Source organism: Sus scrofa, chromosome 13 (assembly GCF_000003025.6).
Source record: "Sus scrofa isolate TJ Tabasco breed Duroc chromosome 13, Sscrofa11.1, whole genome shotgun sequence".
NCBI classification, from domain to species: Eukaryota; Metazoa; Chordata; class Mammalia; order Artiodactyla; family Suidae; genus Sus; species Sus scrofa.
This window is the reverse complement of record NC_010455.5, coordinates 202296399-202317787: the sequence shown is the minus strand read 5'-3', so window position 1 is coordinate 202317787 and position 21389 is coordinate 202296399. Positions and strand designations below refer to the sequence as shown.

Here is a 21389-nt window from a genome sequence, read left to right as displayed (position 1 = left end):
GGATGAATTGGGAGTTTGGGGTTAGTAGATGCAAACGATCACATTTAGAATGGACTGACAATAAGATCCTACTGCATAGCACAGGGAACTATATCCAATCTCTTGGGATAGAACATGATGGAAGATAACATAAGAAAGAGAATGTATATATATATATGTGTGTGTGTGTGTGTGTGTACACATATATATTCATGACTAAGTCACTTTGCTATATAGCAGAAATTGGCACCACATTGTAAATAAACTACACTTTAATTTTAAAAATGCTTAAAAAATAAACCAAGTCATTTTTTTCTCTTTTTCTCTGTTTCTGCCTTTGTTACTCTGTCTCTGTCACTGTCCCTCTGTCTGTGTCTCTGTCTCCCTTTCTCTCTCTCACACGTTAAGGAGAGGATATAAATTTCTCCTCCCCTTTCATTTCTCAGCATGAAGAGTCTCCACAGCATCAAAGCCGGCACACGGCACCCTCTGCAGATTCAGTTCTTGGCTAACGCCTCATCTCCTTCCTTAGGCTCCAGGAATATTATGTGACCAAGTGTTAATATCTGAAAAATGCTTTGAAGTCTTGGGAAAAGACACTGTCTTAAAAGATTCTTAAAAAGAAAAAAAAAAAAATCATTATCCTGCCTAAAATGTAGAACCAGGCCTAGCAAGCAGGCTGTGATTGCGTGAGCAAGCCAAGCGAATGATTTAGACTTTATCATTGTAACAACAAATCCACTCCAACTATCAATTAGATCCTAAAACAAAAAGGGGGGGGGCTTGGGGTCTTCTTCCTCTTGAGCAAGTCTCCACAACAGAAATGTGTCTAATTACATCACACACATAACCTACCTTAACATTTAAATGTTCTTCCTACAAGGTGACCATTTGCCAAATTTAGAACATACTCAACATTTTTTTTTAAATTTTTTCGAGGGCTCAGAGGGATCCAGACGTCCTCCCCCCACCCCACGACCAAAAAAAAAGCCACATTGCACAATGCAGAGAGTAAGACATATCCCAAGTCCAGAATATAGGGCTGCCTCAGTCGCCACAGTCCAAAAGCCCCATCTGAGCATCTATTTTTCCAAGCAGTTGAGAGAAATGATGTGTACATTTTTCATGTGTAATTAGGCAGTGTAAGGCGATCCTGCTGCCGACCGGCTGCCGCTGCCCTCGCCCGCCCGGTGAATGGTTTCCAGATTTCACCCCCATCTCCGCTGTCTAGACTCTACGTTGCTACTTTTTTTCCTCCTCGCTTAAAACAGGCTCCAATATAAAATGCCAAAAACAGAAGTTTGGTCCCTCTTTCTCATAAAGATGTGGGACAGAGCTCGCTCTGCCAGACGAGCCGGGGCCCCAGACTTTCATAAGACACGTGTCGTCTGAAGCTGGCATTAAAGATTGTCCAGGCGTTTCAGCGGGTCATGCAATCCCCCCTCCCCCCCCCTTTTTTTCAAATATGGTTTTCATTAAGAACTCGAGTATTTCTAGAGAGGTGTGGTTCAGTTTGGAGGCGGGGGAGGACTGGGGGGGGAGGCGGGGGAGGACTGGGGAGGGAGCGAGGCAGGACGGTGGCCGCCACTTGAGTTTTCAAACAACGCTGTTATTGATGCTGCTGCTGAAAATGTGCATTGTCTTATAAAATGGCTTTTGGGAAGTGAAAAAAAATTAAGTCATTCTATTACAGGGGCATGTATTGTTGAGTGTGCTGATAATTCAGGTAAAAATAGAGTCACTGCATAGAAGAAAATGGAGAAATTCTTATGACACTAATGCCTTAATATTAACTGTAAGAATTTTTATAGATCCCTTTCTTGGGAAGGTCAAGCGTCATTTCTTTTTCTTAGACATAAAAAAAAAAAATGATCACAAGTGACTTTATTTAAGAAGATAAGATGCTAAAGAGATGAGACAGGACGTCGTAGGACGTGATTTGACCAGCAAGGGCTGGGGTAGGTTCATTGTTTTGGTTGTTTAAAGCTGCCTCATTTAATCTCATCCCAAACTTCTGCAGTTTCCATGAGAGGACGCTCACATACTTCTGTTTAACAAGTTATCCCAAATGCGATTAACAAAGATAATAATACCAGAGTCATTTTTAAAGAAAAGGATAAAATAGTGCTGTTTATTGAGTATGAAAAATAATATTTTCTGAGAAAGTTGAAGATGAGCTTCAGTTTTCATTGAAACAAAGCAAAACAGGAGTCATGAACACACAATATGCAAATAAGCTCCAGAAGTTCCCGTCATGGCTCAGTGGTTAACGAATCCAACTAGGAACCATGAGGTTGCGGTTTCGATCCCTGGCCTCCATCAGTGGGTTAAGGATCTGGCGTTGCCGTGAGCTGTGGTGTAGGTCAGCTCTGATCCCAAGTTGCTGTGGCTCTGGTGTAGGCCGGCAGCTACAGCCGTGATTAGACCCCTAGCCTGGGAACCTCCATATGCCACAGGTGTGGCCCTAGAAAAGACAAAAAGACAAAAAATTAAAATAAAATAAGCTCCAAATAAGTAAATGATAAGAAAATTCAAATATTCCTGTATATTGTCTTTTTCTGTCTCCTTCTCGAGTCTATATTAAAATATACTCTGCCAAGTAGTACCCATGTGCCTGTTAACTAAAGCTTTAAAACCCGAGAACCTAGTCGTAGTTTGTATAAGCTCTTTAGGGGCTATGGCTAGCCTTTTACTAAGAATATGCAAAATCATCTTTATATTATAGAACTGGGATAGAATTCTTAATTTTTCAGAACCAAGTCATCACCCACAACTTTTCTTCATCTGCTTTATCCATTGGTACAGTGTGACCTACAGAAAATCATTTTAATTGTTCCAAAGACAATGCAACAACAACTGAGCTGAAGCAAATGACCCAATAATACTTGGGTATGAAATTCCTACATTTGACTAATGTTCCAGAAAATTTGAGAGCTAGAAAAGGAAGGAGAACTGACTCTTGATTTTGAAAAATCCTCAACCTCAGTGAACTGACCAGGAGTCCTTACAGCAGAGAAATGATTCATGTAAAGAGGTAATGAAATGCTGACTGTAGGAAGCAGAAAGAGACAAGCATGAGAGAAGGGGGTTTCTGACACCTTAAATAAGAGATTTTGTGGGCCCAGGTGGTCTGGGAAGACCCCACAGCATAATTTCACTTTCGACTTTATGACCAATTTTCTTAATAGCATCAGTCAGACCCCAGCGCTAAATGTCTCCTTGAAAACCTCACAAACTCTTCAGGAAGCCTTGCTAGCCTTTTCCGGAAGATATGCAAAGTCATGCTTATGTTATAGAACTTGGGTTGAATTACTAACTCTTGAATCAATAAACACAATAAAAATCCACATATGTGCCAAACACATTGTGTCAAGTACCTTTTATTCTTTTCCTCCTGATTTCAATGTGCATGTTTGGATTTTATCTGATTAGGATAATCACATGCCTGTAAAGCAGGGTTTAACTTAATCTCTGCCATTTGTATTCCAAGATTTATCTGCTTTCAATCCTGCTCATTCACCAAACTGGTTTTATTTGTAATGTTGGGGTCAGTGTTGGTGTCAAGTCCTCTGCCTTGCTGAGATTTTACTGGGACATCTAGGGACAGCTTCCTCGGTGGATACAGTTTGCGTGGACAGAATATTAAATGGCTCTGCTGGACGAATGAGATCTTCCTAATCCGTATCGCATCTGGGTTCACCAGAATGAATCTCGGGCACCAAGGCGATTTCTCTCCCTTGTCCCAGCCCTCTGTAAGGGCGTGTTGGCACTACCTTCTGGCCCCATGAGCACACACTAGGTGCTCCATATATGTGTTCTGAATGCATGTATGGATGCGTGCTTCTCTGGGAGGTGCCAGACGCACTTTCAGGAAAATGAAGAAATCCCGGTAGGAGCCACCTGCAGGAAGACCCCCCTTGGTTTCCCACGTCAGAAAAGATTTCGGCTGCAGCTACGCTTGGTACTAGTACTCTGCTCTACGTCTAGAGCCCTGGTCTTGCATATCGCCTTGGAAGATTCTTGTGTGGGGGCCTTAACGTCCTTCTGAGGAATTAAGCTTGGGGAAACTGGGGCCCCGTGGGTCCACATCTTTGGGTGTCTCATTGCACCAGGCTTGGGAAAGCATAGTGTGGGTGCTGAATAAGAACCTCTCACACTCTCCTTTACATCTGCCCAGAGCATCACGAGTGGATGAGAAGCGAGTCTTCATGTTCGGGGTTGCTTTATGCAGTGGTGCTCATGGTCCCGGGAGAACGGCGATTTCTCTGCCGTCGATTTATTTTTCTTCGGAAAATGTCTAAATGCTCTCCCCACCTCAGTCCTTACCTGTCAAGTGACCACCACAGATTCTGTTGGAAGTGAGGACATCTTGGCCAAACTGAGGACGAGGAACCAGCTCCTGGCTAAGACTCAGATACATCCATGTACTATGAGGAGAAACAAAACCCCAGGAAAATCCAATGATGATTTAACTGCAATAGAAGTTCAAGTTCTCTCCACAGCAAGACCCGAGGCCCAGGTTGCCAACCGGGCGGGCACGGAACCCTCCGCAGAGCCAGTCACAGGAACACTTCTGCCAAAACAGGAACAAGAGCCTATGGTGTAAAACATGCCATCTGCACGGGCTCAAATTCTGCACGTTGATGCATAAATTTTTATTTTTTTCTGTTCACATCGGAGAACACAGGGTTGGAGTTGTTTTCAGAGGACTTAAGTAGCTCTCGTTTAAATTATTCAGAAGTTGTATTTGGCTGAATGTTGAGTTTCATTCCTTCTTAAACTGGGATCATTTCCAAGGATTGTTTAAAAAAAAAGTCTCAGAGATTTTAGTAGTGAAAGAATGTAACGACTTTGGTGACAGACCCCATAGAAACAGCTCGACAGACGTGGTCTGGTCTGGGGCGCTGTGGCCCGTGGAGGGCCATGGGGACTCTGCTGGAACTCGTGAAAGGGGCTCAGTCCTAGGAGCAGCCACAGAGGTGCTGGGAAATGGCAGGAGAGAGGCGAAGCCGCCACGGCTTACACGGGGTGGGGGGTATCGTAAAAAGCATGTCACTTTAATCTCAATCGCCAAGAGGCTGCCTATTCATTAGCAATTTGGCTCTCATTGGCCGGCCCAGAAACAATCCGCACAAGGAAAACCACTCTTTAGAACTGGACGCCTTGGAGACAAAGTTCGTGTTTTCTTTTCTTTGTGACTGGGCTGTGAGGCTTTGGGTTGTGGGGCTGTCTTTCCACGAGGATGACTTGGAATCACCTGTTGAAACTCTTTCACAATTAAGAGAATTCTGGATGTGACTGATCAATGAAATGAACATAAATTTGTCTGCCTCAGCTCAGACCCATTTGGAGGAGAGAGTGTTTATTTACTTACACATAAATATATACTCTGTCTACCTGCCTGTCTGTCTATCACTTGTCTATTATCTATCTGTCATCTATCACCTATCTATCTGTCTGTCTGTCTGTCTGTCTATCTATGTATCTGTCATGTATCATCTATTTATCATCTCTCTTCCTATCTACCTATCCAGCTACCTAAGAACAACTCACACAAACTACATTATGCTTCGTTCTTAGCTCCAACGTATTTTAATCCAAGCCAAAGCAGATCTAATTTAATTCCTTTCATCCCAACTTAGAAAACATTTATTCAATATCTCCTGTGTGCCAGGCTCTGAGAATACTAAGATAAATAGGACAAAACCAACCATCAGGCACTGCACAGGCTGGCAGGAGGCAGAGACAGGTGTCATTGGCGTCCTGGGCTGAGCTCCCTAGTGGAAGAGTGGATGAAGCAGAATGGACACTGAGCAGCCTAGCCTACCTGCGAGGAGTGGTGTGGGAAATAGGCACCCCTGCCCCAGGCGATGCTCCCTCCCAAGTTCTCCCTGACATCGGCAGACAGATGTGCAGCTGTGTTATCACTACCCGGGTGGGGGGGGTCTGTGCTGCCCTGGGAGTTGTGCTCTACTGGGTGGAGCTTGGTTCCTCTGACACCATCGGCTATGCCATCCGGGTCACCCATGGGTGACGCAGGTGACACTATGTATATTTCACTCTGACCTCCCCGGACTTCTTTCTGTGTGGGCAGAGGGCTGTTTCATTGGCTTCTGTGACGGTGGGTAGAAGGGGGAGGTTCTCCTGGATAGCAGGGAGCATTGAGCATTTTTAGACAGTGACAAACTTCTGCTTCTTGGCCACCAGCTGCCTTCCCCATCAGCTAGCAAGAGGGCGAGTCCCCAGATCTCTCAAGGTCTGATTCTCCACAGAGGTGGCCTTTAATGTCATCCTGGGTTCTAAAACCTGGTGCCAGCTGTACCACCTGGGCCTCAGTCCACTCCTGGCCCCAGTCCATAGGTCCAGAATGCCTGACACAGGCAGGATGAGGGTCAGGGCGTATGTGGACAACAAATGGCCCCTTGCGGTGGTGTTTTGTGTGGTAGAGTTTGGGTTCAGACAGTTTTTTCTGGACAGTGATCCCAGCAAGCAAGAGTGAGGAGTGGGGAAGAGGGGCGAGGGGAGCAACGGGATGAAAAGAACGTGTTTGGGGCTGGTCACACCAGGGGCAGAGGGAGCCCCATCCTCTGGGACCCGTTCAAGGAGCCATGCAGGAGATGCTTCAGAGCTGTGTCCCTGTGTCTCTGTGGACGGGGACATTAGCCCACCCCCTCGTGGCTGAGAGTTGGACCTTTGAATCCCTGGTACTCCTGGGCTGCCTTCTTCACACAAGGGCTGAGCGAGCTCTGGGCGGGCCCAGAGAAGGCTTCTCCAAGCAGCCAGAGATGCTCAGGTGTAGACACGTGAGGAAACGGTCCACCACACTGCGGAAGAGCTCGGAGGGGCTGGTGGGGTCCAGGCAGGGCACTGACCATGTTGATCACATTTAGCTTCTAGGAGGTGAGTTAAGTCACAACTAGTGCTTTTAGAATGTGACACTCGAGACCCACACATCAATAGACATTTGTAAGATGGATTATCTTTCCAACACGGCTTGATGCTACAAAAATGAAAGTGGGGAGTTCCCACTGTGGCTCAGCGGGTTACGAACCTGACTAGTATCCATGAGGATGAGGGTTCAATTCCTGGCCTCCCTCTGTGGATTACGGATCCTGAGTTGCATGAGCTGTGGTGTAGGTGGCAGACGCGGCTCAGATCTGGCATTGCTGTGGCTGTGGTATAGGCCAGCAGCTGTAGCTCGATTCGACCCCTAGCCTGGGAAATTCCATAGACCACAGGTGCTAGCATAAAAAGAAGAAAAAGAAGAGAAAGAAAGCGGTAGGTTGTGGATGGTTAAAAAGAAATGGGAGGAGTCTAGGTATATGAGATTCATGTAAAAAAGTGATGGGTGTTAAATAAGAAAGAAAACCTGGACCCAGGTTGTAGGGGACCCAAATACCTATGCTACGGAGTCGCAACTTTTTTTTTTTTTTTTTTTTTTTTTTTTTTTAATGGCTGCACCTGCAGCATATGGATGTTCCCTCTGAGCTGCAGCTGCAACCTACACTGCATCGGCAACCCCAGATCCTTTAACCCATGCGATAGGCCAGGGATTGAGCTTGCACCTCCACGGTAACCTGAGCGGCTGCAATGGGATTCTTAACTTACTGCACCACAGTGGGAACTCCAGGGCATCACAAATCTTAAACCACACACAATTCACACGTTCAGGGAAAGGTGATTTCTTCCGTAACTCTGGGCATTCTCTTTTGCTTCACCCGATGCTTAGCAGAACAATATTTGCTTTATGAGCAGGTCTGGTTGAGAACTTTAAGTCTGGCCCAAGAAGTTAAACAGTTTCTCTAGGCAGGGCTAAGCCTCCCTTGCCTTCCCCAAATGATGTCCAGGTATGCGGTGTTGGGGTATTCTACGGCAGCATTTCTCAAACTCTCCATGGTTAAACATCAGTTTCATTTTATTTTATTTAAACATTTTCCAATATATTGTTATGGGTACTTGGTAAAATATGAGACAAATAAGTTACTAGGAAAATGAAATGAAAGACATATAAAATCCAAGCTTAAAATGTTCTTTTCTTTTCCTTTTTTTTTTTCTTTTTAGGGCCGCACCTGCAGCATATGGAGGTTCCCAGGCTAGAGGTCTAATCTGAGCTGTAGCCACCAGCCTACACCACAGCCACAGCCACATAGGCTCCGAGCCGAATCTGCGAACTACACCACAGCTCACAGCAACGCCAGATCCTTGAGTCACTGAGCGAGGCCAGGGATCGAACCCACAACCTCATGGTTCCTAATCGGATTCGTTTCCCCTGCGCCATGATGGGGACTCTTCAAATTTCTCTAATTAGATTGAGAAGACATGAAATTACTTGGTCCCATTGCTATAGAAGTTTTTATGCGTTTACTCTCAATTTCCGAGCTTATCATGATGGTCAGAGATTTCACAGACTGGTACCCACCCGGGGACTACACTTGGTGCTTGGAGTAGCACAGTCTTCCAGAAGGGATGGGGTTCTTGGACACACATCCTCAGACTTGGGGTGAAAGTCCTTTATCCTCCTGGTTGCAGGAAGCCTTGTGACCAGAGCCTGTGACTGTTCAGACCCATTTTTCAGACTCCTCCTCCTGGGCACCTCCAAGGCTTGGCCACACCTTCCGCCCAGCCCTCGAGCCCAGAGTTGGCTTCTAGTACAGACAGTGGCATTACCTCACCATTGCGGTCTCCGGATCTCAACTCAGAATCCACCATACAGTGGGACACATGAGCCTGCCCTCCCGCCGCTGTCACCCCAGAGCCTGGGGTGTGGGAGCTTCCAGGACCTTTGGTAGGGATTGGGGTGCAAGACCCCATCTCCCTTGCTGTTGGTCTTACTTCCCTGCATCTCTGTGCAGAAGCAGGAAAGGCAGTGGGGACTTTCTCACTCAGGACTCCTCTCTTTATCTCGTCACCAATCCAGGGACCCCTTAAGAGAGCTTTCCCCTGTACGGTGTGCTCTTCTCCTGAATCCACCATCCCCTTCTTGATGGCGAAGGGGACTCTGATCTCCGATGTTGCAGGAGGACTCCCTGGGGCGGGGGTGGGGGGCACTCTGGGCCTGGGCGTTTCTGATTAGGGCTGAGGGTCTTCGAGAAAGGGGCTCTCCTCCTGTCCTGCTCCATAATCCTACTTGCAAGTCAGAATCTCTCACCTTTCCTTTTTTCTGCAACAAATCCTAACCTCCTTCCGGCTCCATGCAGGTAGGTGGACACAGGGCAAAGAGCTTGAGGAACAAGGTGTGTTCGTGATTTCTGAATTGTCACCTGGTGACACCTAGAAAGACATCTAGAACCTACTCAATGGCAAGACGTGCTCACAAAGGCTTCTGGAGCTGGCTGTGGTGTGATGAAGTGAGGGCTCTTGGGCAAGACAGTGGTTGGTATGGTGCTGGGGGAGGGGGGTTGGGCAGGTAGGGGACCCCTATGGCCAGAGGCTATAAAACTTTGAGTGAGAGACCTAGGCCCTGAGAACAGACAAAATAGGGGTCCATGGGAGTAATGGTGGTGAGTCAGAATGGCCCATGGTGACCATTTAGCTATAGATCAAGTGACGGGCAGGTTCAAAGATCAACACTTATTGGGTATTTGTTATTGAGTCCCAATGTATGAATGATGTACAAGAAATTGGTGATGTCCCTGGGCTGGGAAGGTGCTGGATGGCAGGTGTTAAATTAGGCTCAGCTCTGGCAAAGAGGGGTCCAGAAGGAGACTTTGAATAAGGAAGGATGGCAGTCTGGCCACACAGAGAAAACTCCCAAGATCTGGCTCTGAGTCTTGACACCCTTTGGAGACCATTGAACTTGGAGCCTCTCTGGCCTTGTTACTAAGTTACTGGAGGGTGGCTGAAAGGCGCCCACATGATAACATGCCTGCGAGTGCTTTGCAAATGGTAGACCACAATGCAGATGGGAAGGACATTCTGGGAAAGGGGGGGAAATGAGGAAGACGTGCCAAGTGTCCTGGATTTTGTGATTGAGCAAAGAGTGACACCAAACCCAGAAAGAGGAGAGTCTGGCCAGGCAGCTGTTTTGGGGGAAGGAGTTCATCTTTAGAGTGTCTGTTCTAGAATTATTTTGTTACACAGAGATTCTGGATTCTTTCGCTATTCATTTAACGACTATAACGTCAATGGCTGTGATCATCCCCCTGGAAGTCCATGCCAACGACCTGGGGCATTTCAAACATCTATGTTGTGCCATAGAGCCTTCTCTGCCCCTTCCCCTGGGATTCTGATTCACTGAGTCTGAGATGGGGCCCAGAGAACGGCATTAGTTTTGAAGCTGCCAGGTGATTTCACTGTGGAGACAGGGCTCTGATCACTGCTGTAGAGACTTCAGGTCTTTACCCACATCAAGATGCAGAGGTAAGGGAACCACTGCCCAGAGGGTGCTGTTCTCCGTGCATGGATGTCGGGAAGGGAAGCAACGCATGGGTGCTCAGGGCTTATTGAAGAGCGGGGTAATTTCTAATAGGCGCTCTCGATTAATCAATCACAATGCCACATATTGGGGAGATAAAGATGAATAACCCAAGTTCTCCTCTGGGAGGTCCTGGGTTTAGCATCTTTGAGCTTACCCATATGCAAGAGCTTCAGTTAATAGATAAGAAAATTGAGGCTTCAATCAAGAGTCTGTGACTTGCCCGCAGTTATAAGGCTCCTGAGCACTGGATTCCTGAACTCGTGTGCTGCTCATCAATTGTCTGTACACTTTATCTGAAATAAGACTTTTCAGTCATTTAAACTATACCAGGTCCTCCTTCATCATAAAACACTAATTCACTATTCTAGGATACAAAAGAAAGTTATTAAGATACTGACTTCATTGGCATTGATGCACTGTTATGCCAATGCCTTATCAAGGCAAAAAAAAAAAAATTGTGGAGAAGAAACTGTCTCAATTTGCTAAGAATGCAACTAGTTTCACCCTCATGGATAATTACACTGACGAAAACGTACACGACAAAAATTGTTCGTTGATAGGATTAGTGTCATAGTACGTACTCGACGCTCACAAGCAAATTGCCTAAGCGTAATCGTCAGAAGAGCTGCTGCAAATCCCCTGATGTGCTCTATGTAATTCCATTTTAAAAATACAAAATGCAGTCTCCTGATCCCTTTTATATAACCTTTGTCACCAAAGCTCACTGACAGATGTACAATGTGTTTCATATCAACCCATTGTGTGCATTATACAAGTTGAGAGGAATTATGCATTATGCAATTTTGCGGAGCCGTTTGTGGTCACCACGTGTTATTAAGAACTGCTGCATATGCTGCAGACTTAAACGGCCTCTGACGTCGATTGAAAGAGTGCTTCAGAGGATAAGAGTGTTGCGTGAAATTAGTTGGTCTGGAAGGGGAAAGAACCCATAAAACTGACTTTTTAGCAGCTGACGATAAAAGATAATGGTAATGCTTTTGCAGTGGTGTTAAAGAGAAACTACATCTCTGACCTCTGTGTTCATTTACAATCAATGACCAGTCAGGGAATGAGATGGCCATGTTGGTGGGGAGAGGGGGGCTTGGGGAAGCTTCATGGAGGACCCCAACTCTAGAGTTGGAATCCCTATTCTTCTCCCTTCCCTGTCTTGGATTGCCCTGAGGGAAGATGGAGCTTGGATGGGAAAAGCCCCATCTGTCCCACCTCTTGGATGGAAAGGAGGTCCCGAATGATTGATTGAGTGGAGGCTTGGGGGGGGTGGCGTGGGCTCAGGAGGCCCTTCAGAAACACTGAAGATGTCTTTCACTGTTTGTCTAATTTCCCTTAGTATGATAATCTCCAGGTTCATCCATGTTCCATTATTTCATTCTTTTTAATGGCCAAGTAATATTCCATTGCATACATACCAGATTTTCTTTATACAAAGACAAACATCATAAGGTATCACTTATTTGTGGAAGCTAAAAAACAGATAAAAATGAACTTATTTGCAGAGCAGAAACTGATTCACAGATTTCTGAAGACCAACTTCTGGTTACCAAAGGAGACAGGTAGAGGGGAGGGATGGACTGGGGATTTGGGATTGGCATAGGCACCCTGAGGTGTAGGGAATGACTGGCCAGTGGGGACCTGCTGTTTAGCACAGGGAACTCTACCCAATATTTTGTAATAATCCATATGGGAAAAGAATCTGAAAAAGGATGGCTGTATACATGTATAACTGAATCACTTTGTTGTACAAAAGGAATTATCACATCAACTATACTGCAGTAAAACTTTAAAAAATGAAAAAAAAAAAGAGTTCTCATTGTGGCTCTGATGGTTGAGAACCCAACTAATATCCATAAGGATGTGCATTCAATCCCTGGCATTGCTCAGTGGGTTAAGGCTCCAGCGGAGCCGCAAGCTGCGTGTAGGTCACAGATGGTGACTCCGATCTATTGTTGCTGTGACTGTGATGCAGGCTGGCAAATCTGACCCCTAGCCTGGGAACTTTCATATGCCGCAGATGCTGTCCTCAAAAGAAGAAAAGAAATGACCAAAGAAACACTGACGATGCTCGTGGCTGGCGTGAACAAGAGGAAATGGCCAGTGGCCGAGGGACACACACCGTCTCTTCTCTCAAACCAGTGAGGTCCTCTGAGCTCATCAAAGACGTGCAATGTGTCAGTAAAGGGACCGTCCCTCCGGTACCTTGACTCTGACACTTCCTCCCGTGCGAGCGTTTACGGCGGAGGGACACACGGTTCTTTCCATACTGGACACATGCGCACGCACAACTGCTAAGCTATAAAGTGACCTCAAAGACTCTCTCTTAGAAGAACTACAAAGACCAGACTCTACAAAATGATAACCAGGAGTTTATAACTCATAACGCCATGCATGTGATATTAACGTGGAAGGCTTTTTGAACTGCACCCTCTACATACCAATCCAATAGTTCGCTCAGCTTTGAAATCTCCACAATCTGAATTTTATAGGGATTATTTTTTATTATAGGTAAGGCAATTAAATCTCCATATTGAAGGATGTAAACCTTTTAAGGCCCTTCTCAGAATATCAAAAGAAAAGGAGGCTTATATTTAACAGGTGTGACAACCCAGCTCAGGCCATTTCATTGAACAAGAGCCTGACATTATCCAGCAACAAATACTTAAATTAATCCAAAACATCTTTTGGATCAAAGAGATTGCCAAAAGAATTAAGTTGACCCCAGAAGTTTATAGAGAAAGATCATCTCACGTATGAGATGCTTAAAACACTAATTCTCACGGAATGTGTTAAGTGGTATTTTTATAAAATCTTTCCTTTTAAATTACATTTTATTCACTTCAAATCACCAGATTTCTTATCTGTCCTGTAGCACAGATAGTGAATGTGACTCCATTGCTTGTGTTCTGCTGGCCTCTCAAATTAACACAATGGATTTAAGTAGTTGAAACTGACTTCCTCCTATCTGAGCTTGACTGTGGACCAGACTGAAGGGAAAGCTGTGGTAGGTCAGACAACAGAAAGAACTTCCTAACTGCAACTGCGAGATACAATCAGTTGGAGGAGACTGTGTCCTAAACTGGCAAAACTCTGGGATTCTGGGTTCTAAGTTTTCTCAACCTTAATAACTTCAGCTTTGTGAGTGGGCTTAGTATATGCTTAAGAAATTCTCTCTCCCCCCCTTCCCTTCCCCCCGCCCCGCCCCTTCCTCCTCTCTGTGCAGTGTATTTTGAGGAACAGGAGAAAAGTAGCAAAATGGAGTCACAAATGACATTGTGACTTTTCCGAATTCTTTTTTCTTTTCTGTTCTTGATAGCGGAAGCTCGCATTGGGGGAATCATGTTCTACCCTTAAAGTACAGTTCTTTATTCTTAAAATGTGCTCCTTTGTCAGTTAGCCCCCATAATATTACTTTCAGCCTTGTTTTATATTATTAGACTATTTGGGACTGTGATGACGTGGAGGGAACTTTGCGAGGGTAAGGTAGTATTAGAAAGCAGAATCATTGCCCGGTGAATGGCTGATCTCATTGAACAGGCTGAGAAGCTATCTACTTTAAAGCACTCCCGAAATGATAAAGGCTCCCTGTGGTGAGGTTTGGACAGGAGTGGCCAAGAGGAAGATTTAAAAATACCGTGCTGTTTCTTGGATCTGGAATATCTATAGAATAGTTCTAAAGAAGAGGAACTGAAATGTGCAGTTGATAGATAAGGGGAGAGGCAAGTTAAATGTTTTTTAAGACCTTGTGAATGACGATATTTTGACTTCTGTGTTACTCGTGAGCAATGCAAAGGAGTCAATCGATTTTGGAAATGATTCTTAGCACAGATTGTAAAAACTGACATGGCCCTATTACTAAATATGCACATTTTAATATGCATTCTGCTTTCTGTACCAGGACCTCAGAGAGAAAGGGTTGCGTGCTTCTCAGAAACTTAATCTGTTTTCAATATTTATTTTTATTAGTATCTTCTCCTGGCCACCTATGGAGAGGTGGGCTTGCATTCCATCTACCATGGCGTGCCTGTTTGTTCAAGAAATTTCCCAGGAATGCATGTGTAGTTTGCAACGGTTATCCACTTAAAAGAGAAACACTTCCTTGGAGAGTCTGTAATGGTAGATTCTTCTATCAGTGATTTCAGTTTGGCATCTTTGGGGTTAAAAAACCCCTCAGAATCTATAGGTCCTGGAGAAGGCAGTTTCTAAACTCAGCTGCTGCAAGAACCATCCTATTTTTTCCCCCAGCAAACAGGAAATGGAGCCCTGCGAGGCTTTTTTTTTTTTTTTTTTAAACTGGAAAGTGTGTGGGGCGGAGGCGTACTCACTATGCCCACTTGCAACCCTGAGCCTGACCCAGACTTGGGGGTCTCTGTGTTTTTTCTTTCCTCTCTCTCTCTTTTTTTCTATTATTTTGGCAGACTTTTTGGAATGTCTGGGAGCTAAGGGCTTTGCTTCATGGAGCAGAATTCTGAAGCAAGAAAAAGAGAAAGTTATAGACTAAACCACAGAAATGTAAACACGTCTGCAGCTAAAATAACTCCACTTTCATTGAAAACACTCCTCCTTCACAATCAGACTTCTGTGTGCTATGGTCAATAAAACTGCATGTTAATAGCGACCAATTAATAGATTATGTGGCCCGGCCTTAAAAGTTGAGGGAGTTTTAATTATTATTTTTCAAATTAAAGGAGTGCTTATTCCCTCCCTTCTCTTGGGGTGGGGGTGGGGGGATTTAGCTTTCTTTCTGGCTGTTTGCTGAAATTCTTGGCTGTTAAAGTTTGGAAGAGGGAGGGACGCAAGTAGTTTTCACTTGCGCTGGAAGGGGAAAGTCTCTAAAAGGACGCTCTGGGATGGGTTCCTAGCGATCACGCAGGGACGGTGGTGACGGTCCCCGAGGGACATGACTGAAGAGCAGCAGCTATCAGGTAAGCGCGATTTCGATGTCAGAACTCACTTATAAAACTAAAACATCCAGAGGGGCTTAGCGCAGAGGCCCCAGGCTGATGAACCGAACCTCGCGGCTCCCCCTTTTGAAGGCAGTATCTTGCGGACGTCATTCTCATGAGGGCTGCTGTCACCGCATCTGTCCATCAGGTCAGGGTGTCTCCTGGACATCCTGGCATCCTCGCGACCGCATCCCGCGCTCCTCCTGCGCCTCCTCCATCCGGTTCCAAAGCTCGACCCTCCGCCGGCCGGGCAGGTAGCGACTCCAGATCTTACTAAAGCGGGCGGCACCTGGCACCGCATCTTCTCCTTACTCTGAGGGCGACGTCGTCCGAATTCTGAACAGCATCCAAGGCGGTGGATGGGCATTTTAAACTTCTCCCCAAACAACCACTTTCACCTGGTATTGTTTTTAATGTGTGTAACGGCTGAGGTTGGGGGAAAAAAATGACTTCGAAGTTCCGAGGAGCGAGCACCTCCTCCCAGCCCTCCCCTCCCTCGCCTGTTCTCCGGTCCTCGCTCCTCTCCCCTCCCGAGGCGCGTCCTGGGTTCTTCTCCTGCCCCGGCCGGGACTCTGGCTCGCTCGGTCCCAGGCTCCGCTCCTCCTCCATCTCCTCCTCCCCTTCTTCCTCCTCCTCTTCCTCCTCGGGGCTGCCCGCTGAGTCCTAAAGCCTAGCGGCGTCCAGCCCTGCCCCCGCCGCCCGCGTTCCCCGACCCGAGGGCGCGCTCACGGGCACGCGCGCTCGCACGCCCACGCGCGCTCGCACGCCCACGCGCCCTGGGACCCCAGCGCGCACGAATATCCCCGCGCACCTGGGTCCGCGCGTGCACTCGCACCCACGCGCACTAGGACCCGCGCGCTCCCGCCCCGCCCCGCCCCCGACGCGCACTCCCGGATCTCCGGTCGCGCGTCGGGGCGGCCGCCCTGCTCGGCGATTGGCGGGAGCTGGAGCCTCCCGGAGGCCGGCGCCCACACCATGGGCTGAGCCCGTCGGCGCCCGGGACTCAGTGCCGCCCGGTTCGGCGCCCACGGGCAGGCACGCGCGCGGGCACACGCGGGCGCGGACCCGCGCGGACACACACGTGCGGGACACGCCCTCCCCGACGGCGGCGCTCGCCTCTGGGTAAGTCCCGGGCCGTCGCGCGCCCTGCCAGGCTCCCGCACTGGCGGTGGCGGCGGCGGCGGGGATGGTGTCGACTGGGTGGCCTGGCTCTTCCGACGGCGCGGGGACGGGTGGGCTCTGCGACGCCCAGAGGGACGACTTGTCATGCCCGGGTCTTGGGCATGGCGCGGGGTCGAAACGGATGGAGAGGAGCCGAGACCCCCGCCATGGGCAAGGGCTGGGAAGGTCAACCGCGAGGGCCTCATCTGGGGCACGGAGCGAGAGGTTATTCGTTGTTGACTGTAGTGGAAATAAGGCTTGAATTAAAGCCCACGCCTGGCTGAAGGTGGAGACCAGGTGTGGGCTTGGCTGTCACTGCCGGGTCGGTGCTTTCTGTGCGTTGAATCGCACTCCGACGGCGGTCTCCTGTCTCTGCACCCTTCGCTCCGTGTTTTCACCTTCTGCCACCTCCCCATTTACCTTACCTTAACTGGAAAACTGGCCTGTTTAAAAAGGTAGGGGGTGTGTGAGTGTGTGTGTACGGGTTTTAAAATCAGTTAGCCGTCTTGGTTTCTGTCGGAAATCCATCATCCCTGTGTCGCTCTTGTGTGCTGTAGAGATGGCTTACAAGAGGTCCTGGAGAGAGGTACTTTGAACATTTTAAAGCATAGGACTAAGATGTATTATTAGTAGCAAACTAAACTGCCCAATGAAATGGATAAGCAGTTTTAATGCAGATGTGAACTTAACTGTCATTCTTCGTTGGTAATAAAGGTAATTTCGTTTATCCTTCAAAAGAACGCATGCCTATGTGCCTCAGATTTCCTGCTGCGCGTGTTTCTGGAGCTTCTGTAGTTCAGAAAACTTTCAGTGTGATGTGTAAAAGCGTCAGTTTTCCCTGCATGGCAGACACAGAGTTTATTTACCATTGGGACTCTTTTTGAGTATTTTTAATTCTCTCTGAATAGTTTAGAGCCCTTGACTGGCCTCAGCTCCCTGTCACCTTATCACCAGGAGAACTGTCACATTCCTGGGGTTAACCCTTGCTCTGCTGGCAGAGTGGGAAGACCAGGCAATAGAAGATACGTAAAGACCCACCGGAGATAATGAACCTGACGAGCTCAGATTATGAATGATGTAACCGTACCATTGAAATGACAATTCCAGCAAAAACAGGCTGCGCTGTGCACACTTGTGGCTTCAAGCAGAACTGTATCCTTCTGAGGAAGGGGTTTATGAGTGCGACATACATCACAAATGCTGTTTGTGGTTTGGTAAGCCCAGCTTCCATGTGAGTCAGTGATGTTTGGAAATGGCACTAAACTAGCAAATGGGTGTTATATCTTTTTGAGTTCTTTGTTTAAGAATGTATAATTCCAGTTACACAAAATTTCAGTTTCTGCTCTTTCCTAACAGTTTATAATGACTTCATTTTACTGTTAGAAATTCAGGGTAGAAGTGTGTTGTGTTATTTTCCCATGTGTCTGTTATTTCATGATGAGTTCTAGGTGGTTTCATCAGCTGTGCCTTTTTTTTTTTTTTTTTTTTTTGGGCTGTGCCTTTAGCTAAATTTTTGAAAATTCTTGTTTACCATTGACTGGCTTATGGAATGGGACTACAAGGACACATGCTTATAAACATTCCCCCCCACTGCTTCTTATGTTTTATTTTGACATTAAAGAAGACTTGTTGAATTTCTTATCTCATAAAATCAGATATTTTACTGGTGCCAAAGGCTGAGATCCCGGTGGAATGCCGGATAGAGAAGGAAAGCCTCTCTGTAAGATGTCAGCAATGATTTTCAACTTACCTACTGTCCTAAAATGTTATCCGTCGTGCGTGTATGGGATATATCATACTTTGTAAGTAGGTCATAGGAAACTTTCAGCTTTTTTTCTAAAATTTTTATTAGCTCTGATTTTTCTTGTTAGCCGTCCTTAAACAAGAACAAATAATAAAGCGGGGGAGGGGGGGATTCATTTCTTCTCAAGACAGAGGAGATCATGTTTCTAAGATCTTTTCTTATTCCCCAGTGAAAAGCCAGAGCAGGTCAGAGTCCATCGTATGATATGCAGTCACGTTGAATCAGTGTTAGCGCTGCCTGCTCCTTCACAGAACCCCACTCAAGGGTGTCCACATGGAGGCACCTACCTGCCTGTTAAAGCCTGGGAAGCAGGATGTGGTCCAGGTCACTTAGGTCAGCAGGAAGTCATGATGAGCAGCGTCCAGCTTCTGGATGCTGGGAGTCAGTCAGTTCTCGGTTGGAGCTGGGGGTTGATCTCTCGCAACTCGGGTCCCTTTGTCACCTCCTGATTTTATCACTCTGTGCTTCCCTGGTGGGCTTTTCCAGCAAGGGGGAGAATGCCACAGGGGTCCCATTTTCTTCCCCCAGTGGGGAAGGATTCTTGGGCATTCATGGGGTGTACTGTCCTGCAAAACACAGCTTTTGTTTATCATCTGCACCTTGACTTTGAAACATCTGGAGTTGCGTTTGTAAGAAGAACACGCTGACTCGATAGGGGTCTTCAAATTTGTGGACACCGTTTCACAACCTTTTGATACTTGGGAGTAGCGGTTCCAGTTGCAGCGGTTTGAGTTGTAGTTTGGGGGGGGGGCGCCTTTAAAAGTCCATGCAGTAGCTCACACACGCACACACACACACACACACACACACACGAGGTCTCTCAGCCGCCCGTACGTGTATTGTTGCTGTCACGATGGCATCTTTTTACCTGTTTGCACCCTCGCTTGGCAACCTAGCAGCAGTTACTTAGCTGTACGTTATGCATTGTCAACATACACCTTCTCATTTATGGATTCAAAGCCCTTATGTGGAAGATAAAGACAGCAGACGTTCCCAGGGGCTGGGTGACCACTTTGAGCCAGTTTTTCAAAGTAGCCAGGGGAAAGTGTTGCCCTCTTAACTTTTTCTCTTTTATTTTCAACATGTTCATATTTGAAAGACCGAGCACTTGGCTCTTCATGATTGGAACGTTGCAAATCTAGCGAAGGTAGTGAAGGCGAGCGAACTAAAATTACTTGGCTAAATTTAAGTGTAAGTACCACCAAGTAATGAAAGGGTGCATCTGAAAACAGAGCCCTGGGTCTGGGTTTTAGAGTTACCCTGACTTTGAAGCCCTGCTATTTTTGCAGTGGCATGTCATCATCTGGAAGTCCCTGATTGCGTATGAGAAACAGTAATCTAACAATGAGAGTCAAGGGTTCGGTTACCCTGACCCAGTGCCCCAGAGCAAAGGAAGCTTAGTTAGGTGACTCTTTCCCATCTCGGAATAGCCGTGGCTGAACCCTGAAATAGCCTTAAAAGTCTGTACAAGAGGCCTTTGGAATTCATGTATCACTTTTGAACATCATAAGCCTGGACAGCTCGACGAGAGATCTGATCTCAGATGAACCGTGGGCATGCCCACAGGTTTTGAAAACCCAGATCTGCGGCTGCCTCTTCTTATAATTTAGACCTGTTTTAGCGGGAAGGAGAGTTTTCACATGTTGGTGTCTTATGCGGGACTCCTTTCAGTACTGATGCTCTTTCAGTAATGATCCCCCCCCTCCCCAGGAAAACCTGCTCCAGCGGGGAGAAAAGCATCCTTTCAGGGAATGGGCAAGAAAACAGGCACATCGGTGGTGATTTTTCAAAACCAGGAAACCCGAACTTTGGCTTGCTGAAGGGTCTGACAGAGGGTCCTCCATCTTCATCGAAAAGTACAAAAGAGCGTTTGCCCCTCGGGTTGAGTGCGGGGGAGCAGAGCGCTCAGCCTTGTGTGATCTTGCGCTCGCATCACCCGTTCCCCACGAGGGATTCTCCATCCTTAGTGGGGAGCTTCGTTTTCTCTGTGACTGAGCAGAGATGCGGGTTACCGATTCTGATTCCGGGGGCTTGACAAAAGCCGTTAAGTTGCAGAGTAAAAGGAAGTCGAAATTGGAGCCTGCATGTTTTTTTTCTCGGCTCACCACTTAGAGGAAAGACCCGTTTGTGAAAAGCCACAAGCTGTACTGTGGAAACGGGTTAGCTGGTGGGAGCCCCTTTCTGTCCCAGCCAAGCCAGATGGACATCAGGCTCTGAAGGGCAGGAGAAGCCCAAGATCTTGCCATGTCTGTTAACTAGCTGTGGCCTTAACAGAATCAATGGATTGGAAGAGGCAACGGGAAAGTGCTGCTCCTTCCTCTCGGTGCCACGGATGCTTGGAATCTGCTTGTGCTGGAGCAAATGAGGAGCGCAGGCTTTGGGGAAGAGTCTGGAGGAAGCTGTTACAGGAGGCTGGCTGGAGGGAAGGGATCCAGGCGACACTGCACAGGCAGGTATAACTTGGGGCCCCAGGAGTAAACAAAGCCGATCTCAAGATTCTTCTTACATGGGACATACTGAGAACTGAGCCGAATGTACAGAATAGCTGGAGGCTCTGCCAGTAAAATGAAATGTTTGGAAACCCAAACCACGCACACTTGCCATCTCACCATAAAACTCGAAATTAAGTATGTTAGAAAGTTGAGATTTCTTTTATTGGGAAACTAGGTAAAACATTGAGACAAGAAACCGGTTGGTGCCTTAGAAACGTTTTCAGATGATCTCCTTCCCCGAAAGGATTCTCATTAAAATTGTATCTGGTCCTCTCACCCCCACTGTGCTGATGCGAGCCCGCTGCCAGATTTACAAATCTGGGTCCATAATGGCACAAACTTGGAACATGTCTTGTGCAAGCCTTGCTCGTTTTGGAGTGCAAGTCACAGCGGCGAGATGACGGAATAAGCCAAAGTGGAGGAAAAATTTGCTTTTTCGGTCTCGGAAAGTACTTTCTAATCTGTTTGACCCTGGCAGGAAAAGGTAACTCACTCCAGAGCTTTAAAACAGAAATAGGGAGTTCCCGTTGTGGAACGAACCTGACCAGTATCCATGAGGAGGTGGGTTTGATCCCTGG

General features: G+C 46.9%; 1 protein-coding gene across 3 annotated transcripts in view; it reads left to right on the top strand.

Moving 5' to 3' along the window:
- The window catches only part of ERG (ERG, ETS transcription factor), a 303336-nt gene continuing 297162 nt past the window's right edge, over positions 15216–21389 (top strand). For all 3 annotated transcript variants that reach the window (XM_021068471.1, XM_021068469.1, XM_021068468.1), the window contains exon 1: positions 15216–15333. The gene's annotated coding sequence lies outside the window, so the exon portion shown is untranslated. The remainder of the gene's footprint in view (positions 15334–21389) is intronic.